Consider the following 19,750-nt stretch of genomic DNA (forward strand, 5'->3'; position numbering starts at 1 on the left):
ATAAAGAGCCTGTGTGTGGCTGCACTCCTCGTTTACGGCCATACCACTCTGAACACGCCCGATCTCGTCCGATCTCGGAAGCTAAGCAGGGTCGGGCCGGGTTAGTACTTGGATGGGAGACCGCCTGGGAATACCCGGTGCCGTAAGCATTTTCGCCCTCTAAGCAGCGGGGGGCGCTGTTTCTCCTTCACTGTCATTTCAGGAAATATTATTGCAGCTTTTTACACTTCACTCAATGCTGCACAGCTGTACAAAAGTACAATAACATTTAAAGAGCTTTAAAAAGGAATATAACTGAGAACCTCTTTCAATTGGCTAATTATTCAACATCACAATTATATGAACAAAGATGAAGAAAGTTCTACAGCTGTGCAGCATTGAGTGAAGTTTAAAATGCGACAATAATATTTACTAAATGACACTGGGGTAGAAGACAAGATAAGAAAAAAAAGAGAGAAAAGGAGAGGAAAAGAGGAGAAATTCATTTCTCCTGACCTAACCCTCCATCACCAAAGCTTTAAATGTTGATTTGGATCATAAATTATTTTCCAAAAACGTAGTTTGGTATCTTTGTGTGCACAATGACTTGACCCGGGTCTGTCTCACCTATAAAGAGCCTGTGTGTGGCTGCACTCCTCGTTTACGGCCATACCACTCTGAACACGCCCGATCTCGTCCGATCTCGGAAGCTAAGCAGGGTCGGGCCGGGTTAGTACTTGGATGGGAGACCGCCTGGGAATACCCGGTGCCGTAAGCATTTTCGCCCTCTAAGCAGCGGGGGGCGCTGTTTCTCCTTCACTGTCATTTCAGGAAATATTATTGCAGCTTTTTACACTTCACTCAATGCTGCACAGCTGTACAAAAGTACAATAACATTTAAAGAGCTTTAAAAAGGAATATAACTGAGAAACTTCTACAATTTGCAAATTAACACTCCCTCTGTCCTGGTATTCTGTATACGCCCCCTCCCCACACACAGAGAGAGAGAGAGAGAGAGAGAGAGAGAGAGAGAGAGAGACCGTGTGTGTGTGTGTGTGTGTGTGTGTGTGGAAGTGAGGAAAAGCCAAAGATGGTTCCAGCTGGCTTTGAACCCATAAACATTTCAAAAAACATTGAAGTTACATTAGGAAAGATATATGAAAGCACACAATCAGAAAACCAGTATTGTACATGGTCATAATATATGAAGAATAAATGCACATGAGAAGTGAATGAGACGAGCCACTGTGTGATGATGAAGATGATGATGAAGATGATGAAGATGATGATGATGACCATCGTGAGCGTAGGAGTTGTTAGTGGTCACTTTTTATGTTCTATGTGTGGATTATCAGTTTCATGAGGTAAGACTTGACTAACCAGAAATGTGTGTTTCTAATGAAGGCATCATGTTAATTGTGATATTCATGAACTTTAACGTAGTTGTGTGTACACAATGACTTGACCCGGGTCTGTCTCACCTATAAAGAGCCTGTGTGTGGCTGCACTCCTCGTTTACGGCCATACCACTCTGAACACGCCCGATCTCGTCCGATCTCGGAAGCTAAGCAGGGTCGGGCCGGGTTAGTACTTGGATGGGAGACCGCCTGGGAATACCCGGTGCCGTAAGCATTTTCGCCCTCTAAGCAGCGGGGGGCGCTGTTTCTCCTTCACTGTCATTTCAGGAAATATTATTGCAGCTTTTTACACTTCACTCAATGCTGCACAGCTGTACAAAAGTACAATAACATTTAAAGAGCTTTAAAAAGGAATATAACTGAGAACCTCTTTCAATTGGCTAATTATTCAACATCACAATTATATGAACAAAGATGAAGAAAGTTCTACAGCTGTGCAGCATTGAGTGAAGTTTAAAATGCGACAATAATATTTACTAAATGACACTGGGGTAAAAGACAAGATAAGAAAAAAAAGAGAGAAAAGGAGAGGAAAAGAGGAGAAATTCATTTCTCCTGACCTAACCCTCCATCACCAAAGCTTTAAATGTTGATTTGGATCATAAATTATTTTCCAAAAACGTAGTTTGGTATCTTTGTGTGCACAATGACTTGACCCGGGTCTGTCTCACCTATAAAGAGCCTGTGTGTGGCTGCACTCCTCGTTTACGGCCATACCACTCTGAACACGCCCGATCTCGTCCGATCTCGGAAGCTAAGCAGGGTCGGGCCGGGTTAGTACTTGGATGGGAGACCGCCTGGGAATACCCGGTGCCGTAAGCATTTTCGCCCTCTAAGCAGCGGGGGGCGCTGTTTCTCCTTCACTGTCATTTCAGGAAATATTATTGCAGCTTTTTACACTTCACTCAATGCTGCACAGCTGTACAAAAGTACAATAACATTTAAAGAGCTTTAAAAAGGAATATAACTGAGAAACTTCTACAATTTGCAAATTAACACTCCCTCTGTCCTGGTATTCTGTATACGCCCCCTCCCCACACACAGAGAGAGAGAGAGAAAGAGAGAGAGAGAGAGAGAGAGAGAGAGAGACCGTGTGTGTGTGTGTGTGTGTGTGTGTGTGTGTGTGGAAGTGAGGAAAAGCCAAAGATGGTTCCAGCTGGCTTTGAACCCATAAACATTTCAAAAAACATTGAAGTTACATTAGGAAAGATATATGAAAGCACACAATCAGAAAACCAGTATTGTACATGGTCATAATATATGAAGAATAAATGCACATGAGAAGTGAATGAGACGAGCCACTGTGTGATGATGAAGATGATGATGAAGATGATGAAGATGATGATGATGACCATCGTGAGCGTAGGAGTTGTTAGTGGTCACTTTTTATGTTCTATGTGTGGATTATCAGTTTCATGAGGTAAGACTTGACTAACCAGAAATGTGTGTTTCTAATGAAGGCATCATGTTAATTGTGATATTCATGAACTTTAACGTAGTTGTGTGTACACAATGACTTGACCCGGGTCTGTCTCACCTATAAAGAGCCTGTGTGTGGCTGCACTCCTCGTTTACGGCCATACCACTCTGAACACGCCCGATCTCGTCCGATCTCGGAAGCTAAGCAGGGTCGGGCCGGGTTAGTACTTGGATGGGAGACCGCCTGGGAATACCCGGTGCCGTAAGCATTTTCGCCCTCTAAGCAGCGGGGGGCGCTGTTTCTCCTTCACTGTCATTTCAGGAAATATTATTGCAGCTTTTTACACTTCACTCAATGCTGCACAGCTGTACAAAAGTACAATAACATTTAAAGAGCTTTAAAAAGGAATATAACTGAGAACCTCTTTCAATTGGCTAATTATTCAACATCACAATTATATGAACAAAGATGAAGAAAGTTCTACAGCTGTGCAGCATTGAGTGAAGTTTAAAATGCGACAATAATATTTACTAAATGACACTGGGGTAGAAGACAAGATAAGAAAAAAAAGAGAGAAAAGGAGAGGAAAAGAGGAGAAATTCATTTCTCCTGACCTAACCCTCCATCACCAAAGCTTTAAATGTTGATTTGGATCATAAATTATTTTCCAAAAACGTAGTTTGGTATCTTTGTGTGCACAATGACTTGACCCGGGTCTGTCTCACCTATAAAGAGCCTGTGTGTGGCTGCACTCCTCGTTTACGGCCATACCACTCTGAACACGCCCGATCTCGTCCGATCTCGGAAGCTAAGCAGGGTCGGGCCGGGTTAGTACTTGGATGGGAGACCGCCTGGGAATACCCGGTGCCGTAAGCATTTTCGCCCTCTAAGCAGCGGGGGGCGCTGTTTCTCCTTCACTGTCATTTCAGGAAATATTATTGCAGCTTTTTACACTTCACTCAATGCTGCACAGCTGTACAAAAGTACAATAACATTTAAAGAGCTTTAAAAAGGAATATAACTGAGAAACTTCTACAATTTGCAAATTAACACTCCCTCTGTCCTGGTATTCTGTATACGCCCCCTCCCCACACACAGAGAGAGAGAGAGAAAGAGAGAGAGAGAGAGAGAGAGAGAGAGAGACCGTGTGTGTGTGTGTGTGTGTGTGTGTGTGTGTGTGGAAGTGAGGAAAAGCCAAAGATGGTTCCAGCTGGCTTTGAACCCATAAACATTTCAAAAAACATTGAAGTTACATTAGGAAAGATATATGAAAGCACACAATCAGAAAACCAGTATTGTACATGGTCATAATATATGAAGAATAAATGCACATGAGAAGTGAATGAGACGAGCCACTGTGTGATGATGAAGATGATGATGAAGATGATGAAGATGATGATGATGACCATCGTGAGCGTAGGAGTTGTTAGTGGTCACTTTTTATGTTCTATGTGTGGATTATCAGTTTCATGAGGTAAGACTTGACTAACCAGAAATGTGTGTTTCTAATGAAGGCATCATGTTAATTGTGATATTCATGAACTTTAACGTAGTTGTGTGTACACAATGACTTGACCCGGGTCTGTCTCACCTATAAAGAGCCTGTGTGTGGCTGCACTCCTCGTTTACGGCCATACCACTCTGAACACGCCCGATCTCGTCCGATCTCGGAAGCTAAGCAGGGTCGGGCCGGGTTAGTACTTGGATGGGAGACCGCCTGGGAATACCCGGTGCCGTAAGCATTTTCGCCCTCTAAGCAGCGGGGGGCGCTGTTTCTCCTTCACTGTCATTTCAGGAAATATTATTGCAGCTTTTTACACTTCACTCAATGCTGCACAGCTGTACAAAAGTACAATAACATTTAAAGAGCTTTAAAAAGGAATATAACTGAGAAACTTCTACAATTTGCAAATTAACACTCCCTCTGTCCTGGTATTCTGTATACGCCCCCTCCCCACACACAGAGAGAGAGAGAGAGAGAGAGAGAGAGAGAGAGAGAGAGAGACCGTGTGTGTGTGTGTGTGTGTGTGTGTGTGGAAGTGAGGAAAAGCCAAAGATGGTTCCAGCTGGCTTTGAACCCATAAACATTTCAAAAAACATTGAAGTTACATTAGGAAAGATATATGAAAGCACACAATCAGAAAACCAGTATTGTACATGGTCATAATATATGAAGAATAAATGCACATGAGAAGTGAATGAGACGAGCCACTGTGTGATGATGAAGATGATGATGAAGATGATGAAGATGATGATGATGACCATCGTGAGCGTAGGAGTTGTTAGTGGTCACTTTTTATGTTCTATGTGTGGATTATCAGTTTCATGAGGTAAGACTTGACTAACCAGAAATGTGTGTTTCTAATGAAGGCATCATGTTAATTGTGATATTCATGAACTTTAACGTAGTTGTGTGTACACAATGACTTGACCCGGGTCTGTCTCACCTATAAAGAGCCTGTGTGTGGCTGCACTCCTCGTTTACGGCCATACCACTCTGAACACGCCCGATCTCGTCCGATCTCGGAAGCTAAGCAGGGTCGGGCCGGGTTAGTACTTGGATGGGAGACCGCCTGGGAATACCCGGTGCCGTAAGCATTTTCGCCCTCTAAGCAGCGGGGGGCGCTGTTTCTCCTTCACTGTCATTTCAGGAAATATTATTGCAGCTTTTTACACTTCACTCAATGCTGCACAGCTGTACAAAAGTACAATAACATTTAAAGAGCTTTAAAAAGGAATATAACTGAGAACCTCTTTCAATTGGCTAATTATTCAACATCACAATTATATGAACAAAGATGAAGAAAGTTCTACAGCTGTGCAGCATTGAGTGAAGTTTAAAATGCGACAATAATATTTACTAAATGACACTGGGGTAGAAGACAAGATAAGAAAAAAAAGAGAGAAAAGGAGAGGAAAAGAGGAGAAATTCATTTCTCCTGACCTAACCCTCCATCACCAAAGCTTTAAATGTTGATTTGGATCATAAATTATTTTCCAAAAACGTAGTTTGGTATCTTTGTGTGCACAATGACTTGACCCGGGTCTGTCTCACCTATAAAGAGCCTGTGTGTGGCTGCACTCCTCGTTTACGGCCATACCACTCTGAACACGCCCGATCTCGTCCGATCTCGGAAGCTAAGCAGGGTCGGGCCGGGTTAGTACTTGGATGGGAGACCGCCTGGGAATACCCGGTGCCGTAAGCATTTTCGCCCTCTAAGCAGCGGGGGGCGCTGTTTCTCCTTCACTGTCATTTCAGGAAATATTATTGCAGCTTTTTACACTTCACTCAATGCTGCACAGCTGTACAAAAGTACAATAACATTTAAAGAGCTTTAAAAAGGAATATAACTGAGAAACTTCTACAATTTGCAAATTAACACTCCCTCTGTCCTGGTATTCTGTATACGCCCCCTCCCCACACACAGAGAGAGAGAGAGAGAGAGAGAGAGAGAGAGAGAGAGAGACCGTGTGTGTGTGTGTGTGTGTGTGTGTGTGGAAGTGAGGAAAAGCCAAAGATGGTTCCAGCTGGCTTTGAACCCATAAACATTTCAAAAAACATTGAAGTTACATTAGGAAAGATATATGAAAGCACACAATCAGAAAACCAGTATTGTACATGGTCATAATATATGAAGAATAAATGCACATGAGAAGTGAATGAGACGAGCCACTGTGTGATGATGAAGATGATGATGAAGATGATGAAGATGATGATGATGACCATCGTGAGCGTAGGAGTTGTTAGTGGTCACTTTTTATGTTCTATGTGTGGATTATCAGTTTCATGAGGTAAGACTTGACTAACCAGAAATGTGTGTTTCTAATGAAGGCATCATGTTAATTGTGATATTCATGAACTTTAACGTAGTTGTGTGTACACAATGACTTGACCCGGGTCTGTCTCACCTATAAAGAGCCTGTGTGTGGCTGCACTCCTCGTTTACGGCCATACCACTCTGAACACGCCCGATCTCGTCCGATCTCGGAAGCTAAGCAGGGTCGGGCCGGGTTAGTACTTGGATGGGAGACCGCCTGGGAATACCCGGTGCCGTAAGCATTTTCGCCCTCTAAGCAGCGGGGGGCGCTGTTTCTCCTTCACTGTCATTTCAGGAAATATTATTGCAGCTTTTTACACTTCACTCAATGCTGCACAGCTGTACAAAAGTACAATAACATTTAAAGAGCTTTAAAAAGGAATATAACTGAGAACCTCTTTCAATTGGCTAATTATTCAACATCACAATTATATGAACAAAGATGAAGAAAGTTCTACAGCTGTGCAGCATTGAGTGAAGTTTAAAATGCGACAATAATATTTACTAAATGACACTGGGGTAGAAGACAAGATAAGAAAAAAAAGAGAGAAAAGGAGAGGAAAAGAGGAGAAATTCATTTCTCCTGACCTAACCCTCCATCACCAAAGCTTTAAATGTTGATTTGGATCATAAATTATTTTCCAAAAACGTAGTTTGGTATCTTTGTGTGCACAATGACTTGACCCGGGTCTGTCTCACCTATAAAGAGCCTGTGTGTGGCTGCACTCCTCGTTTACGGCCATACCACTCTGAACACGCCCGATCTCGTCCGATCTCGGAAGCTAAGCAGGGTCGGGCCGGGTTAGTACTTGGATGGGAGACCGCCTGGGAATACCCGGTGCCGTAAGCATTTTCGCCCTCTAAGCAGCGGGGGGCGCTGTTTCTCCTTCACTGTCATTTCAGGAAATATTATTGCAGCTTTTTACACTTCACTCAATGCTGCACAGCTGTACAAAAGTACAATAACATTTAAAGAGCTTTAAAAAGGAATATAACTGAGAAACTTCTACAATTTGCAAATTAACACTCCCTCTGTCCTGGTATTCTGTATACGCCCCCTCCCCACACACAGAGAGAGAGAGAGAAAGAGAGAGAGAGAGAGAGAGAGAGAGAGAGACCGTGTGTGTGTGTGTGTGTGTGTGTGTGTGTGTGTGGAAGTGAGGAAAAGCCAAAGATGGTTCCAGCTGGCTTTGAACCCATAAACATTTCAAAAAACATTGAAGTTACATTAGGAAAGATATATGAAAGCACACAATCAGAAAACCAGTATTGTACATGGTCATAATATATGAAGAATAAATGCACATGAGAAGTGAATGAGACGAGCCACTGTGTGATGATGAAGATGATGATGAAGATGATGAAGATGATGATGATGACCATCGTGAGCGTAGGAGTTGTTAGTGGTCACTTTTTATGTTCTATGTGTGGATTATCAGTTTCATGAGGTAAGACTTGACTAACCAGAAATGTGTGTTTCTAATGAAGGCATCATGTTAATTGTGATATTCATGAACTTTAACGTAGTTGTGTGTACACAATGACTTGACCCGGGTCTGTCTCACCTATAAAGAGCCTGTGTGTGGCTGCACTCCTCGTTTACGGCCATACCACTCTGAACACGCCCGATCTCGTCCGATCTCGGAAGCTAAGCAGGGTCGGGCCGGGTTAGTACTTGGATGGGAGACCGCCTGGGAATACCCGGTGCCGTAAGCATTTTCGCCCTCTAAGCAGCGGGGGGCGCTGTTTCTCCTTCACTGTCATTTCAGGAAATATTATTGCAGCTTTTTACACTTCACTCAATGCTGCACAGCTGTACAAAAGTACAATAACATTTAAAGAGCTTTAAAAAGGAATATAACTGAGAAACTTCTACAATTTGCAAATTAACACTCCCTCTGTCCTGGTATTCTGTATACGCCCCCTCCCCACACACAGAGAGAGAGAGAGAGAGAGAGAGAGAGAGAGAGAGAGAGAGAGAGACCGTGTGTGTGTGTGTGTGTGTGTGTGTGTGGAAGTGAGGAAAAGCCAAAGATGGTTCCAGCTGGCTTTGAACCCATAAACATTTCAAAAAACATTGAAGTTACATTAGGAAAGATATATGAAAGCACACAATCAGAAAACCAGTATTGTACATGGTCATAATATATGAAGAATAAATGCACATGAGAAGTGAATGAGACGAGCCACTGTGTGATGATGAAGATGATGATGAAGATGATGAAGATGATGATGATGACCATCGTGAGCGTAGGAGTTGTTAGTGGTCACTTTTTATGTTCTATGTGTGGATTATCAGTTTCATGAGGTAAGACTTGACTAACCAGAAATGTGTGTTTCTAATGAAGGCATCATGTTAATTGTGATATTCATGAACTTTAACGTAGTTGTGTGTACACAATGACTTGACCCGGGTCTGTCTCACCTATAAAGAGCCTGTGTGTGGCTGCACTCCTCGTTTACGGCCATACCACTCTGAACACGCCCGATCTCGTCCGATCTCGGAAGCTAAGCAGGGTCGGGCCGGGTTAGTACTTGGATGGGAGACCGCCTGGGAATACCCGGTGCCGTAAGCATTTTCGCCCTCTAAGCAGCGGGGGGCGCTGTTTCTCCTTCACTGTCATTTCAGGAAATATTATTGCAGCTTTTTACACTTCACTCAATGCTGCACAGCTGTACAAAAGTACAATAACATTTAAAGAGCTTTAAAAAGGAATATAACTGAGAACCTCTTTCAATTGGCTAATTATTCAACATCACAATTATATGAACAAAGATGAAGAAAGTTCTACAGCTGTGCAGCATTGAGTGAAGTGTAAAATGCGACAATAATATTTACTAAATGACACTGGGGTAGAAGACAAGATAAGAAAAAAAAGAGAGAAAAGGAGAGGAAAAGAGGAGAAATTCATTTCTCCTGACCTAACCCTCCATCACCAAAGCTTTAAATGTTGATTTGGATCATAAATTATTTTCCAAAAACGTAGTTTGGTATCTTTGTGTGCACAGTGACTTGACCCGGGTCTGTCTCACCTATAAAGAGCCTGTGTGTGGCTGCACTCCTCGTTTACGGCCATACCACTCTGAACACGCCCGATCTCGTCCGATCTCGGAAGCTAAGCAGGGTCGGGCCGGGTTAGTACTTGGATGGGAGACCGCCTGGGAATACCCGGTGCCGTAAGCATTTTCGCCCTCTAAGCAGCGGGGGGCGCTGTTTCTCCTTCACTGTCATTTCAGGAAATATTATTGCAGCTTTTTACACTTCACTCAATGCTGCACAGCTGTACAAAAGTACAATAACATTTAAAGAGCTTTAAAAAGGAATATAACTGAGAACCTCTTTCAATTGGCTAATTATTCAACATCACAATTATATGAACAAAGATGAAGAAAGTTCTACAGCTGTGCAGCATTGAGTGAAGTTTAAAATGCGACAATAATATTTACTAAATGACACTGGGGTAGAAGACAAGATAAGAAAAAAAAGAGAGAAAAGGAGAGGAAAAGAGGAGAAATTCATTTCTCCTGACCTAACCCTCCATCACCAAAGCTTTAAATGTTGATTTGGATCATAAATTATTTTCCAAAAACGTAGTTTGGTATCTTTGTGTGCACAATGACTTGACCCGGGTCTGTCTCACCTATAAAGAGCCTGTGTGTGGCTGCACTCCTCGTTTACGGCCATACCACTCTGAACACGCCCGATCTCGTCCGATCTCGGAAGCTAAGCAGGGTCGGGCCGGGTTAGTACTTGGATGGGAGACCGCCTGGGAATACCCGGTGCCGTAAGCATTTTCGCCCTCTAAGCAGCGGGGGGCGCTGTTTCTCCTTCACTGTCATTTCAGGAAATATTATTGCAGCTTTTTACACTTCACTCAATGCTGCACAGCTGTACAAAAGTACAATAACATTTAAAGAGCTTTAAAAAGGAATATAACTGAGAAACTTCTACAATTTGCAAATTAACACTCCCTCTGTCCTGGTATTCTGTATACGCCCCCTCCCCACACACAGAGAGAGAGAGAGAAAGAGAGAGAGAGAGAGAGAGAGAGAGACCGTGTGTGTGTGTGTGTGTGTGTGTGTGTGTGTGTGGAAGTGAGGAAAAGCCAAAGATGGTTCCAGCTGGCTTTGAACCCATAAACATTTCAAAAAACATTGAAGTTACATTAGGAAAGATATATGAAAGCACACAATCAGAAAACCAGTATTGTACATGGTCATAATATATGAAGAATAAATGCACATGAGAAGTGAATGAGACGAGCCACTGTGTGATGATGAAGATGATGATGAAGATGATGAAGATGATGATGATGACCATCGTGAGCGTAGGAGTTGTTAGTGGTCACTTTTTATGTTCTATGTGTGGATTATCAGTTTCATGAGGTAAGACTTGACTAACCAGAAATGTGTGTTTCTAATGAAGGCATCATGTTAATTGTGATATTCATGAACTTTAACGTAGTTGTGTGTACACAATGACTTGACCCGGGTCTGTCTCACCTATAAAGAGCCTGTGTGTGGCTGCACTCCTCGTTTACGGCCATACCACTCTGAACACGCCCGATCTCGTCCGATCTCGGAAGCTAAGCAGGGTCGGGCCGGGTTAGTACTTGGATGGGAGACCGCCTGGGAATACCCGGTGCCGTAAGCATTTTCGCCCTCTAAGCAGCGGGGGGCGCTGTTTCTCCTTCACTGTCATTTCAGGAAATATTATTGCAGCTTTTTACACTTCACTCAATGCTGCACAGCTGTACAAAAGTACAATAACATTTAAAGAGCTTTAAAAAGGAACATAACTGAGAAACTTCTACAATTTGCAAATTAACACTCCCTCTGTCCTGGTATTCTGTATACGCCCCCTCCCCACACACAGAGAGAGAGAGAGAGAGAGAGAGAGAGAGAGAGAGAGAGAGAGAGAGAGACCGTGTGTGTGTGTGTGTGTGTGTGTGTGTGGAAGTGAGGAAAAGCCAAAGATGGTTCCAGCTGGCTTTGAACCCATAAACATTTCAAAAAACATTGAAGTTACATTAGGAAAGATATATGAAAGCACACAATCAGAAAACCAGTATTGTACATGGTCATAATATATGAAGAATAAATGCACATGAGAAGTGAATGAGACGAGCCACTGTGTGATGATGAAGATGATGATGAAGATGATGAAGATGATGATGATGACCATCGTGAGCGTAGGAGTTGTTAGTGGTCACTTTTTATGTTCTATGTGTGGATTATCAGTTTCATGAGGTAAGACTTGACTAACCAGAAATGTGTGTTTCTAATGAAGGCATCATGTTAATTGTGATATTCATGAACTTTAACGTAGTTGTGTGTACACAATGACTTGACCCGGGTCTGTCTCACCTATAAAGAGCCTGTGTGTGGCTGCACTCCTCGTTTACGGCCATACCACTCTGAACACGCCCGATCTCGTCCGATCTCGGAAGCTAAGCAGGGTCGGGCCGGGTTAGTACTTGGATGGGAGACCGCCTGGGAATACCCGGTGCCGTAAGCATTTTCGCCCTCTAAGCAGCGGGGGGCGCTGTTTCTCCTTCACTGTCATTTCAGGAAATATTATTGCAGCTTTTTACACTTCACTCAATGCTGCACAGCTGTACAAAAGTACAATAACATTTAAAGAGCTTTAAAAAGGAATATAACTGAGAACCTCTTTCAATTGGCTAATTATTCAACATCACAATTATATGAACAAAGATGAAGAAAGTTCTACAGCTGTGCAGCATTGAGTGAAGTTTAAAATGCGACAATAATATTTACTAAATGACACTGGGGTAGAAGACAAGATAAGAAAAAAAAGAGAGAAAAGGAGAGGAAAAGAGGAGAAATTCATTTCTCCTGACCTAACCCTCCATCACCAAAGCTTTAAATGTTGATTTGGATCATAAATTATTTTCCAAAAACGTAGTTTGGTATCTTTGTGTGCACAATGACTTGACCCGGGTCTGTCTCACCTATAAAGAGCCTGTGTGTGGCTGCACTCCTCGTTTACGGCCATACCACTCTGAACACGCCCGATCTCGTCCGATCTCGGAAGCTAAGCAGGGTCGGGCCGGGTTAGTACTTGGATGGGAGACCGCCTGGGAATACCCGGTGCCGTAAGCATTTTCGCCCTCTAAGCAGCGGGGGGCGCTGTTTCTCCTTCACTGTCATTTCAGGAAATATTATTGCAGCTTTTTACACTTCACTCAATGCTGCACAGCTGTACAAAAGTACAATAACATTTAAAGAGCTTTAAAAAGGAATATAACTGAGAAACTTCTACAATTTGCAAATTAACACTCCCTCTGTCCTGGTATTCTGTATACGCCCCCTCCCCACACACAGAGAGAGAGAGAGAAAGAGAGAGAGAGAGAGAGAGAGAGAGACCGTGTGTGTGTGTGTGTGTGTGTGTGTGTGTGGAAGTGAGGAAAAGCCAAAGATGGTTCCAGCTGGCTTTGAACCCATAAACATTTCAAAAAACATTGAAGTTACATTAGGAAAGATATATGAAAGCACACAATCAGAAAACCAGTATTGTACATGGTCATAATATATGAAGAATAAATGCACATGAGAAGTGAATGAGACGAGCCACTGTGTGATGATGAAGATGATGATGAAGATGATGAAGATGATGATGATGACCATCGTGAGCGTAGGAGTTGTTAGTGGTCACTTTTTATGTTCTATGTGTGGATTATCAGTTTCATGAGGTAAGACTTGACTAACCAGAAATGTGTGTTTCTAATGAAGGCATCATGTTAATTGTGATATTCATGAACTTTAACGTAGTTGTGTGTACACAATGACTTGACCCGGGTCTGTCTCACCTATAAAGAGCCTGTGTGTGGCTGCACTCCTCGTTTACGGCCATACCACTCTGAACACGCCCGATCTCGTCCGATCTCGGAAGCTAAGCAGGGTCGGGCCGGGTTAGTACTTGGATGGGAGACCGCCTGGGAATACCCGGTGCCGTAAGCATTTTCGCCCTCTAAGCAGCGGGGGGCGCTGTTTCTCCTTCACTGTCATTTCAGGAAATATTATTGCAGCTTTTTACACTTCACTCAATGCTGCACAGCTGTACAAAAGTACAATAACATTTAAAGAGCTTTAAAAAGGAACATAACTGAGAAACTTCTACAATTTGCAAATTAACACTCCCTCTGTCCTGGTATTCTGTATACGCCCCCTCCCCACACACAGAGAGAGAGAGAGAGAGAGAGAGAGAGAGAGAGAGAGAGAGAGAGAGAGAGACCGTGTGTGTGTGTGTGTGTGTGTGTGTGTGGAAGTGAGGAAAAGCCAAAGATGGTTCCAGCTGGCTTTGAACCCATAAACATTTCAAAAAACATTGAAGTTACATTAGGAAAGATATATGAAAGCACACAATCAGAAAACCAGTATTGTACATGGTCATAATATATGAAGAATAAATGCACATGAGAAGTGAATGAGACGAGCCACTGTGTGATGATGAAGATGATGATGAAGATGATGAAGATGATGATGATGACCATCGTGAGCGTAGGAGTTGTTAGTGGTCACTTTTTATGTTCTATGTGTGGATTATCAGTTTCATGAGGTAAGACTTGACTAACCAGAAATGTGTGTTTCTAATGAAGGCATCATGTTAATTGTGATATTCATGAACTTTAACGTAGTTGTGTGTACACAATGACTTGACCCGGGTCTGTCTCACCTATAAAGAGCCTGTGTGTGGCTGCACTCCTCGTTTACGGCCATACCACTCTGAACACGCCCGATCTCGTCCGATCTCGGAAGCTAAGCAGGGTCGGGCCGGGTTAGTACTTGGATGGGAGACCGCCTGGGAATACCCGGTGCCGTAAGCATTTTCGCCCTCTAAGCAGCGGGGGGCGCTGTTTCTCCTTCACTGTCATTTCAGGAAATATTATTGCAGCTTTTTACACTTCACTCAATGCTGCACAGCTGTACAAAAGTACAATAACATTTAAAGAGCTTTAAAAAGGAATATAACTGAGAACCTCTTTCAATTGGCTAATTATTCAACATCACAATTATATGAACAAAGATGAAGAAAGTTCTACAGCTGTGCAGCATTGAGTGAAGTTTAAAATGCGACAATAATATTTACTAAATGACACTGGGGTAGAAGACAAGATAAGAAAAAAAAGAGAGAAAAGGAGAGGAAAAGAGGAGAAATTCATTTCTCCTGACCTAACCCTCCATCACCAAAGCTTTAAATGTTGATTTGGATCATAAATTATTTTCCAAAAACGTAGTTTGGTATCTTTGTGTGCACAATGACTTGACCCGGGTCTGTCTCACCTATAAAGAGCCTGTGTGTGGCTGCACTCCTCGTTTACGGCCATACCACTCTGAACACGCCCGATCTCGTCCGATCTCGGAAGCTAAGCAGGGTCGGGCCGGGTTAGTACTTGGATGGGAGACCGCCTGGGAATACCCGGTGCCGTAAGCATTTTCGCCCTCTAAGCAGCGGGGGGCGCTGTTTCTCCTTCACTGTCATTTCAGGAAATATTATTGCAGCTTTTTACACTTCACTCAATGCTGCACAGCTGTACAAAAGTACAATAACATTTAAAGAGCTTTAAAAAGGAATATAACTGAGAAACTTCTACAATTTGCAAATTAACACTCCCTCTGTCCTGGTATTCTGTATACGCCCCCTCCCCACACACAGAGAGAGAGAGAGAGAGAGAGAGAGAGAGAGAGAGAGAGAGAGAGAGACCGTGTGTGTGTGTGTGTGTGTGTGTGTGTGGAAGTGAGGAAAAGCCAAAGATGGTTCCAGCTGGCTTTGAACCCATAAACATTTCAAAAAACATTGAAGTTACATTAGGAAAGATATATGAAAGCACACAATCAGAAAACCAGTATTGTACATGGTCATAATATATGAAGAATAAATGCACATGAGAAGTGAATGAGACGAGCCACTGTGTGATGATGAAGATGATGATGAAGATGATGAAGATGATGATGATGACCATCGTGAGCGTAGGAGTTGTTAGTGGTCACTTTTTATGTTCTATGTGTGGATTATCAGTTTCATGAGGTAAGACTTGACTAACCAGAAATGTGTGTTTCTAATGAAGGCATCATGTTAATTGTGATATTCATGAACTTTAACGTAGTTGTGTGTACACAATGACTTGACCCGGGTCTGTCTCACCTATAAAGAGCCTGTGTGTGGCTGCACTCCTCGTTTACGGCCATACCACTCTGAACACGCCCGATCTCGTCCGATCTCGGAAGCTAAGCAGGGTCGGGCCGGGTTAGTACTTGGATGGGAGACCGCCTGGGAATACCCGGTGCCGTAAGCATTTTCGCCCTCTAAGCAGCGGGGGGCGCTGTTTCTCCTTCACTGTCATTTCAGGAAATATTATTGCAGCTTTTTACACTTCACTCAATGCTGCACAGCTGTACAAAAGTACAATAACATTTAAAGAGCTTTAAAAAGGAATATAACTGAGAAACTTCTACAATTTGCAAATTAACACTCCCTCTGTCCTGGTATTCTGTATACGCCCCCTCCCCACACACAGAGAGAGAGAGAGAGAGAGAGAGAGAGAGAGAGAGAGAGAGAGAGAGAGACCGTGTGTGTGTGTGTGTGTGTGTGTGTGTGGAAGTGAGGAAAAGCCAAAGATGGTTCCAGCTGGCTTTGAACCCATAAACATTTCAAAAAACATTGAAGTTACATTAGGAAAGATATATGAAAGCACACAATCAGAAAACCAGTATTGTACATGGTCATAATATATGAAGAATAAATGCACATGAGAAGTGAATGAGACGAGCCACTGTGTGATGATGAAGATGATGATGAAGATGATGAAGATGATGATGATGACCATCGTGAGCGTAGGAGTTGTTAGTGGTCACTTTTTATGTTCTATGTGTGGATTATCAGTTTCATGAGGTAAGACCTGACTAACCAGAAATGTGTGTTTCTAATGAAGGCATCATGTTAATTGTGATATTCATGAACTTTAACGTAGTTGTGTGTACACAATGACTTGACCCGGGTCTGTCTCACCTATAAAGAGCCTGTGTGTGGCTGCACTCCTCGTTTACGGCCATACCACTCTGAACACGCCCGATCTCGTCCGATCTCGGAAGCTAAGCAGGGTCGGGCCGGGTTAGTACTTGGATGGGAGACCGCCTGGGAATACCCGGTGCCGTAAGCATTTTCGCCCTCTAAGCAGCGGGGGGCGCTGTTTCTCCTTCACTGTCATTTCAGGAAATATTATTGCAGCTTTTTACACTTCACTCAATGCTGCACAGCTGTACAAAAGTACAATAACATTTAAAGAGCTTTAAAAAGGAACATAACTGAGAAACTTCTACAATTTGCAAATTAACACTCCCTCTGTCCTGGTATTCTGTATACGCCCCCTCCCCACACACAGAGAGAGAGAGAGAGAGAGAGAGAGAGAGAGAGAGAGAGAGAGAGAGAGAGAGAGAGACCGTGTGTGTGTGTGTGTGTGTGTGTGTGTGGAAGTGAGGAAAAGCCAAAGATGGTTCCAGCTGGCTTTGAACCCATAAACATTTCAAAAAACATTGAAGTTACATTAGGAAAGATATATGAAAGCACACAATCAGAAAACCAGTATTGTACATGGTCATAATATATGAAGAATAAATGCACATGAGAAGTGAATGAGACGAGCCACTGTGTGATGATGAAGATGATGATGAAGATGATGAAGATGATGATGATGACCATCGTGAGCGTAGGAGTTGTTAGTGGTCACTTTTTATGTTCTATGTGTGGATTATCAGTTTCATGAGGTAAGACTTGACTAACCAGAAATGTGTGTTTCTAATGAAGGCATCATGTTAATTGTGATATTCATGAACTTTAACGTAGTTGTGTGTACACAATGACTTGACCCGGGTCTGTCTCACCTATAAAGAGCCTGTGTGTGGCTGCACTCCTCGTTTACGGCCATACCACTCTGAACACGCCCGATCTCGTCCGATCTCGGAAGCTAAGCAGGGTCGGGCGGGGTTAGTACTTGGATGGGAGACCGCCTGGGAATACCCGGTGCTGTAAGCATTTTCGCCCTCTAAGCAGCGGGGGGCGCTGTTTCTCCTTCACTGTCATTTCAGGAAATATTATTGCAGCTTTTTACACTTCACTCAATGCTGCACAGCTGTACAAAAGTACAATAACATTTAAAGAGCTTTAAAAAGGAATATAACTGAGAACCTCTTTCAATTGGCTAATTATTCAACATCACAATTATATGAACAAAGATGAAGAAAGTTCTACAGCTGTGCAGCATTGAGTGAAGTTTAAAATGCGACAATAATATTTACTAAATGACACTGGGGTAGAAGACAAGATAAGAAAAAAAAGAGAGAAAAGGAGAGGAAAAGAGGAGAAATTCATTTCTCCTGACCTAACCCTCCATCACCAAAGCTTTAAATGTTGATTTGGATCATAAATTATTTTCCAAAAACGTAGTTTGGTATCTTTGTGTGCACAATGACTTGACCCGGGTCTGTCTCACCTATAAAGAGCCTGTGTGTGGCTGCACTCCTCGTTTACGGCCATACCACTCTGAACACGCCCGATCTCGTCCGATCTCGGAAGCTAAGCAGGGTCGGGCCGGGTTAGTACTTGGATGGGAGACCGCCTGGGAATACCCGGTGCCGTAAGCATTTTCGCCCTCTAAGCAGCGGGGGGCGCTGTTTCTCCTTCACTGTCATTTCAGGAAATATTATTGCAGCTTTTTACACTTCACTCAATGCTGCACAGCTGTACAAAAGTACAATAACATTTAAAGAGCTTTAAAAAGGAATATAACTGAGAAACTTCTACAATTTGCAAATTAACACTCCCTCTGTCCTGGTATTCTGTATACGCCCCCTCCCCACACACAGAGAGAGAGAGAGAAAGAGAGAGAGAGAGAGAGAGAGAGAGACCGTGTGTGTGTGTGTGTGTGTGTGTGTGTGTGTGTGGAAGTGAGGAAAAGCCAAAGATGGTTCCAGCTGGCTTTGAACCCATAAACATTTCAAAAAACATTGAAGTTACATTAGGAAAGATATATGAAAGCACACAATCAGAAAACCAGTATTGTACATGGTCATAATATATGAAGAATAAATGCACATGAGAAGTGAATGAGACGAGCCACTGTGTGATGATGAAGATGATGATGAAGATGATGAAGATGATGATGATGACCATCGTGAGCGTAGGAGTTGTTAGTGGTCACTTTTTATGTTCTATGTGTGGATTATCAGTTTCATGAGGTAAGACTTGACTAACCAGAAATGTGTGTTTCTAATGAAGGCATCATGTTAATTGTGATATTCATGAACTTTAACGTAGTTGTGTGTACACAATGACTTGACCCGGGTCTGTCTCACCTATAAAGAGCCTGTGTGTGGCTGCACTCCTCGTTTACGGCCATACCACTCTGAACACGCCCGATCTCGTCCGATCTCGGAAGCTAAGCAGGGTCGGGCCGGGTTAGTACTTGGATGGGAGACCGCCTGGGAATACCCGGTGCCGTAAGCATTTTCGCCCTCTAAGCAGCGGGGGGCGCTGTTTCTCCTTCACTGTCATTTCAGGAAATATTATTGCAGCTTTTTACACTTCACTCAATGCTGCACAGCTGTACAAAAGTACAATAACATTTAAAGAGCTTTAAAAAGGAATATAACTGAGAAACTTCTACAATTTGCAAATTAACACTCCCTCTGTCCTGGTATTCTGTATACGCCCCCTCCCCACACACAGAGAGAGAGAGAGAGAGAGAGAGAGAGAGAGAGAGAGAGAGAGAGACCGTGTGTGTGTGTGTGTGTGTGTGTGTGTGGAAGTGAGGAAAAGCCAAAGATGGTTCCAGCTGGCTTTGAACCCATAAACATTTCAAAAAACATTGAAGTTACATTAGGAAAGATATATGAAAGCACACAATCAGAAAACCAGTATTGTACATGGTCATAATATATGAAGAATAAATGCACATGAGAAGTGAATGAGACGAGCCACTGTGTGATGATGAAGATGATGATGAAGATGATGAAGATGATGATGATGACCATCGTGAGCGTAGGAGTTGTTAGTGGTCACTTTTTATGTTCTATGTGTGGATTATCAGTTTCAT

At 42.9% G+C, this 19,750-nt stretch overlaps 26 non-coding genes across 26 annotated transcripts; all 26 read left to right on the forward strand.

The window, feature by feature from the left end:
• The first annotated feature begins 30 nt into the window (after positions 1–30).
• On the forward strand, positions 31–149 carry LOC142998300 (5S ribosomal RNA). The gene has a single exon (XR_012962727.1). It is a non-coding gene; the product is annotated as a 5S ribosomal RNA (ribosomal RNA).
• A 489-nt stretch (positions 150–638) lies between these two features.
• Positions 639–757, forward strand: LOC142998312 (5S ribosomal RNA). The gene has a single exon (XR_012962728.1). It is a non-coding gene; the product is annotated as a 5S ribosomal RNA (ribosomal RNA).
• A 735-nt stretch (positions 758–1,492) lies between these two features.
• LOC142998323 (5S ribosomal RNA) lies at positions 1,493–1,611 on the forward strand. Its single transcript, XR_012962729.1, has one exon. It is a non-coding gene; the product is annotated as a 5S ribosomal RNA (ribosomal RNA).
• A 489-nt stretch (positions 1,612–2,100) lies between these two features.
• LOC142998335 (5S ribosomal RNA) lies at positions 2,101–2,219 on the forward strand. Its single transcript, XR_012962730.1, has one exon. It is a non-coding gene; the product is annotated as a 5S ribosomal RNA (ribosomal RNA).
• A 747-nt stretch (positions 2,220–2,966) lies between these two features.
• LOC142998346 (5S ribosomal RNA) lies at positions 2,967–3,085 on the forward strand. The gene has a single exon (XR_012962731.1). It is a non-coding gene; the product is annotated as a 5S ribosomal RNA (ribosomal RNA).
• Positions 3,086–3,574: 489 nt separating this feature from the next.
• On the forward strand, positions 3,575–3,693 carry LOC142998358 (5S ribosomal RNA). Its single transcript, XR_012962732.1, has one exon. It is a non-coding gene; the product is annotated as a 5S ribosomal RNA (ribosomal RNA).
• A 747-nt stretch (positions 3,694–4,440) lies between these two features.
• LOC142998370 (5S ribosomal RNA) lies at positions 4,441–4,559 on the forward strand. Its single transcript, XR_012962733.1, has one exon. It is a non-coding gene; the product is annotated as a 5S ribosomal RNA (ribosomal RNA).
• A 737-nt stretch (positions 4,560–5,296) lies between these two features.
• LOC142998382 (5S ribosomal RNA) lies at positions 5,297–5,415 on the forward strand. The gene has a single exon (XR_012962734.1). It is a non-coding gene; the product is annotated as a 5S ribosomal RNA (ribosomal RNA).
• Positions 5,416–5,904: 489 nt separating this feature from the next.
• LOC142998394 (5S ribosomal RNA) lies at positions 5,905–6,023 on the forward strand. Its single transcript, XR_012962735.1, has one exon. It is a non-coding gene; the product is annotated as a 5S ribosomal RNA (ribosomal RNA).
• Positions 6,024–6,758: 735 nt separating this feature from the next.
• LOC142998400 (5S ribosomal RNA) lies at positions 6,759–6,877 on the forward strand. Its single transcript, XR_012962737.1, has one exon. It is a non-coding gene; the product is annotated as a 5S ribosomal RNA (ribosomal RNA).
• Positions 6,878–7,366: 489 nt separating this feature from the next.
• LOC142998401 (5S ribosomal RNA) lies at positions 7,367–7,485 on the forward strand. Its single transcript, XR_012962738.1, has one exon. It is a non-coding gene; the product is annotated as a 5S ribosomal RNA (ribosomal RNA).
• Positions 7,486–8,232: 747 nt separating this feature from the next.
• LOC142998403 (5S ribosomal RNA) lies at positions 8,233–8,351 on the forward strand. The gene has a single exon (XR_012962740.1). It is a non-coding gene; the product is annotated as a 5S ribosomal RNA (ribosomal RNA).
• A 741-nt stretch (positions 8,352–9,092) lies between these two features.
• On the forward strand, positions 9,093–9,211 carry LOC142998414 (5S ribosomal RNA). Its single transcript, XR_012962751.1, has one exon. It is a non-coding gene; the product is annotated as a 5S ribosomal RNA (ribosomal RNA).
• A 489-nt stretch (positions 9,212–9,700) lies between these two features.
• On the forward strand, positions 9,701–9,819 carry LOC142998425 (5S ribosomal RNA). Its single transcript, XR_012962762.1, has one exon. It is a non-coding gene; the product is annotated as a 5S ribosomal RNA (ribosomal RNA).
• Positions 9,820–10,308: 489 nt separating this feature from the next.
• On the forward strand, positions 10,309–10,427 carry LOC142998436 (5S ribosomal RNA). Its single transcript, XR_012962773.1, has one exon. It is a non-coding gene; the product is annotated as a 5S ribosomal RNA (ribosomal RNA).
• A 743-nt stretch (positions 10,428–11,170) lies between these two features.
• LOC142998447 (5S ribosomal RNA) lies at positions 11,171–11,289 on the forward strand. Its single transcript, XR_012962784.1, has one exon. It is a non-coding gene; the product is annotated as a 5S ribosomal RNA (ribosomal RNA).
• Positions 11,290–12,034: 745 nt separating this feature from the next.
• On the forward strand, positions 12,035–12,153 carry LOC142998458 (5S ribosomal RNA). The gene has a single exon (XR_012962795.1). It is a non-coding gene; the product is annotated as a 5S ribosomal RNA (ribosomal RNA).
• A 489-nt stretch (positions 12,154–12,642) lies between these two features.
• LOC142998469 (5S ribosomal RNA) lies at positions 12,643–12,761 on the forward strand. The gene has a single exon (XR_012962806.1). It is a non-coding gene; the product is annotated as a 5S ribosomal RNA (ribosomal RNA).
• A 739-nt stretch (positions 12,762–13,500) lies between these two features.
• On the forward strand, positions 13,501–13,619 carry LOC142998481 (5S ribosomal RNA). Its single transcript, XR_012962817.1, has one exon. It is a non-coding gene; the product is annotated as a 5S ribosomal RNA (ribosomal RNA).
• A 747-nt stretch (positions 13,620–14,366) lies between these two features.
• LOC142998493 (5S ribosomal RNA) lies at positions 14,367–14,485 on the forward strand. The gene has a single exon (XR_012962830.1). It is a non-coding gene; the product is annotated as a 5S ribosomal RNA (ribosomal RNA).
• Positions 14,486–14,974: 489 nt separating this feature from the next.
• LOC142998504 (5S ribosomal RNA) lies at positions 14,975–15,093 on the forward strand. The gene has a single exon (XR_012962841.1). It is a non-coding gene; the product is annotated as a 5S ribosomal RNA (ribosomal RNA).
• A 743-nt stretch (positions 15,094–15,836) lies between these two features.
• Positions 15,837–15,955, forward strand: LOC142998515 (5S ribosomal RNA). Its single transcript, XR_012962852.1, has one exon. It is a non-coding gene; the product is annotated as a 5S ribosomal RNA (ribosomal RNA).
• A 745-nt stretch (positions 15,956–16,700) lies between these two features.
• LOC142998526 (5S ribosomal RNA) lies at positions 16,701–16,819 on the forward strand. Its single transcript, XR_012962862.1, has one exon. It is a non-coding gene; the product is annotated as a 5S ribosomal RNA (ribosomal RNA).
• Positions 16,820–17,572: 753 nt separating this feature from the next.
• LOC142997078 (5S ribosomal RNA) lies at positions 17,573–17,691 on the forward strand. The gene has a single exon (XR_012961817.1). It is a non-coding gene; the product is annotated as a 5S ribosomal RNA (ribosomal RNA).
• Positions 17,692–18,180: 489 nt separating this feature from the next.
• LOC142998538 (5S ribosomal RNA) lies at positions 18,181–18,299 on the forward strand. The gene has a single exon (XR_012962868.1). It is a non-coding gene; the product is annotated as a 5S ribosomal RNA (ribosomal RNA).
• Positions 18,300–19,042: 743 nt separating this feature from the next.
• Positions 19,043–19,161, forward strand: LOC142998549 (5S ribosomal RNA). The gene has a single exon (XR_012962872.1). It is a non-coding gene; the product is annotated as a 5S ribosomal RNA (ribosomal RNA).
• Positions 19,162–19,750: the final 589 nt, after the last annotated feature.

The sequence above is a fragment of the Genypterus blacodes genome, unplaced genomic scaffold (assembly GCF_046128005.1).
Source record: "Genypterus blacodes isolate CSIRO-AG114 ecotype Tasmania unplaced genomic scaffold, CSIRO-AGI_Gbla_v1 ptg000039l_1, whole genome shotgun sequence".
Lineage (NCBI taxonomy): Eukaryota > Metazoa > Chordata > Actinopteri > Ophidiiformes > Ophidiidae > Genypterus > Genypterus blacodes.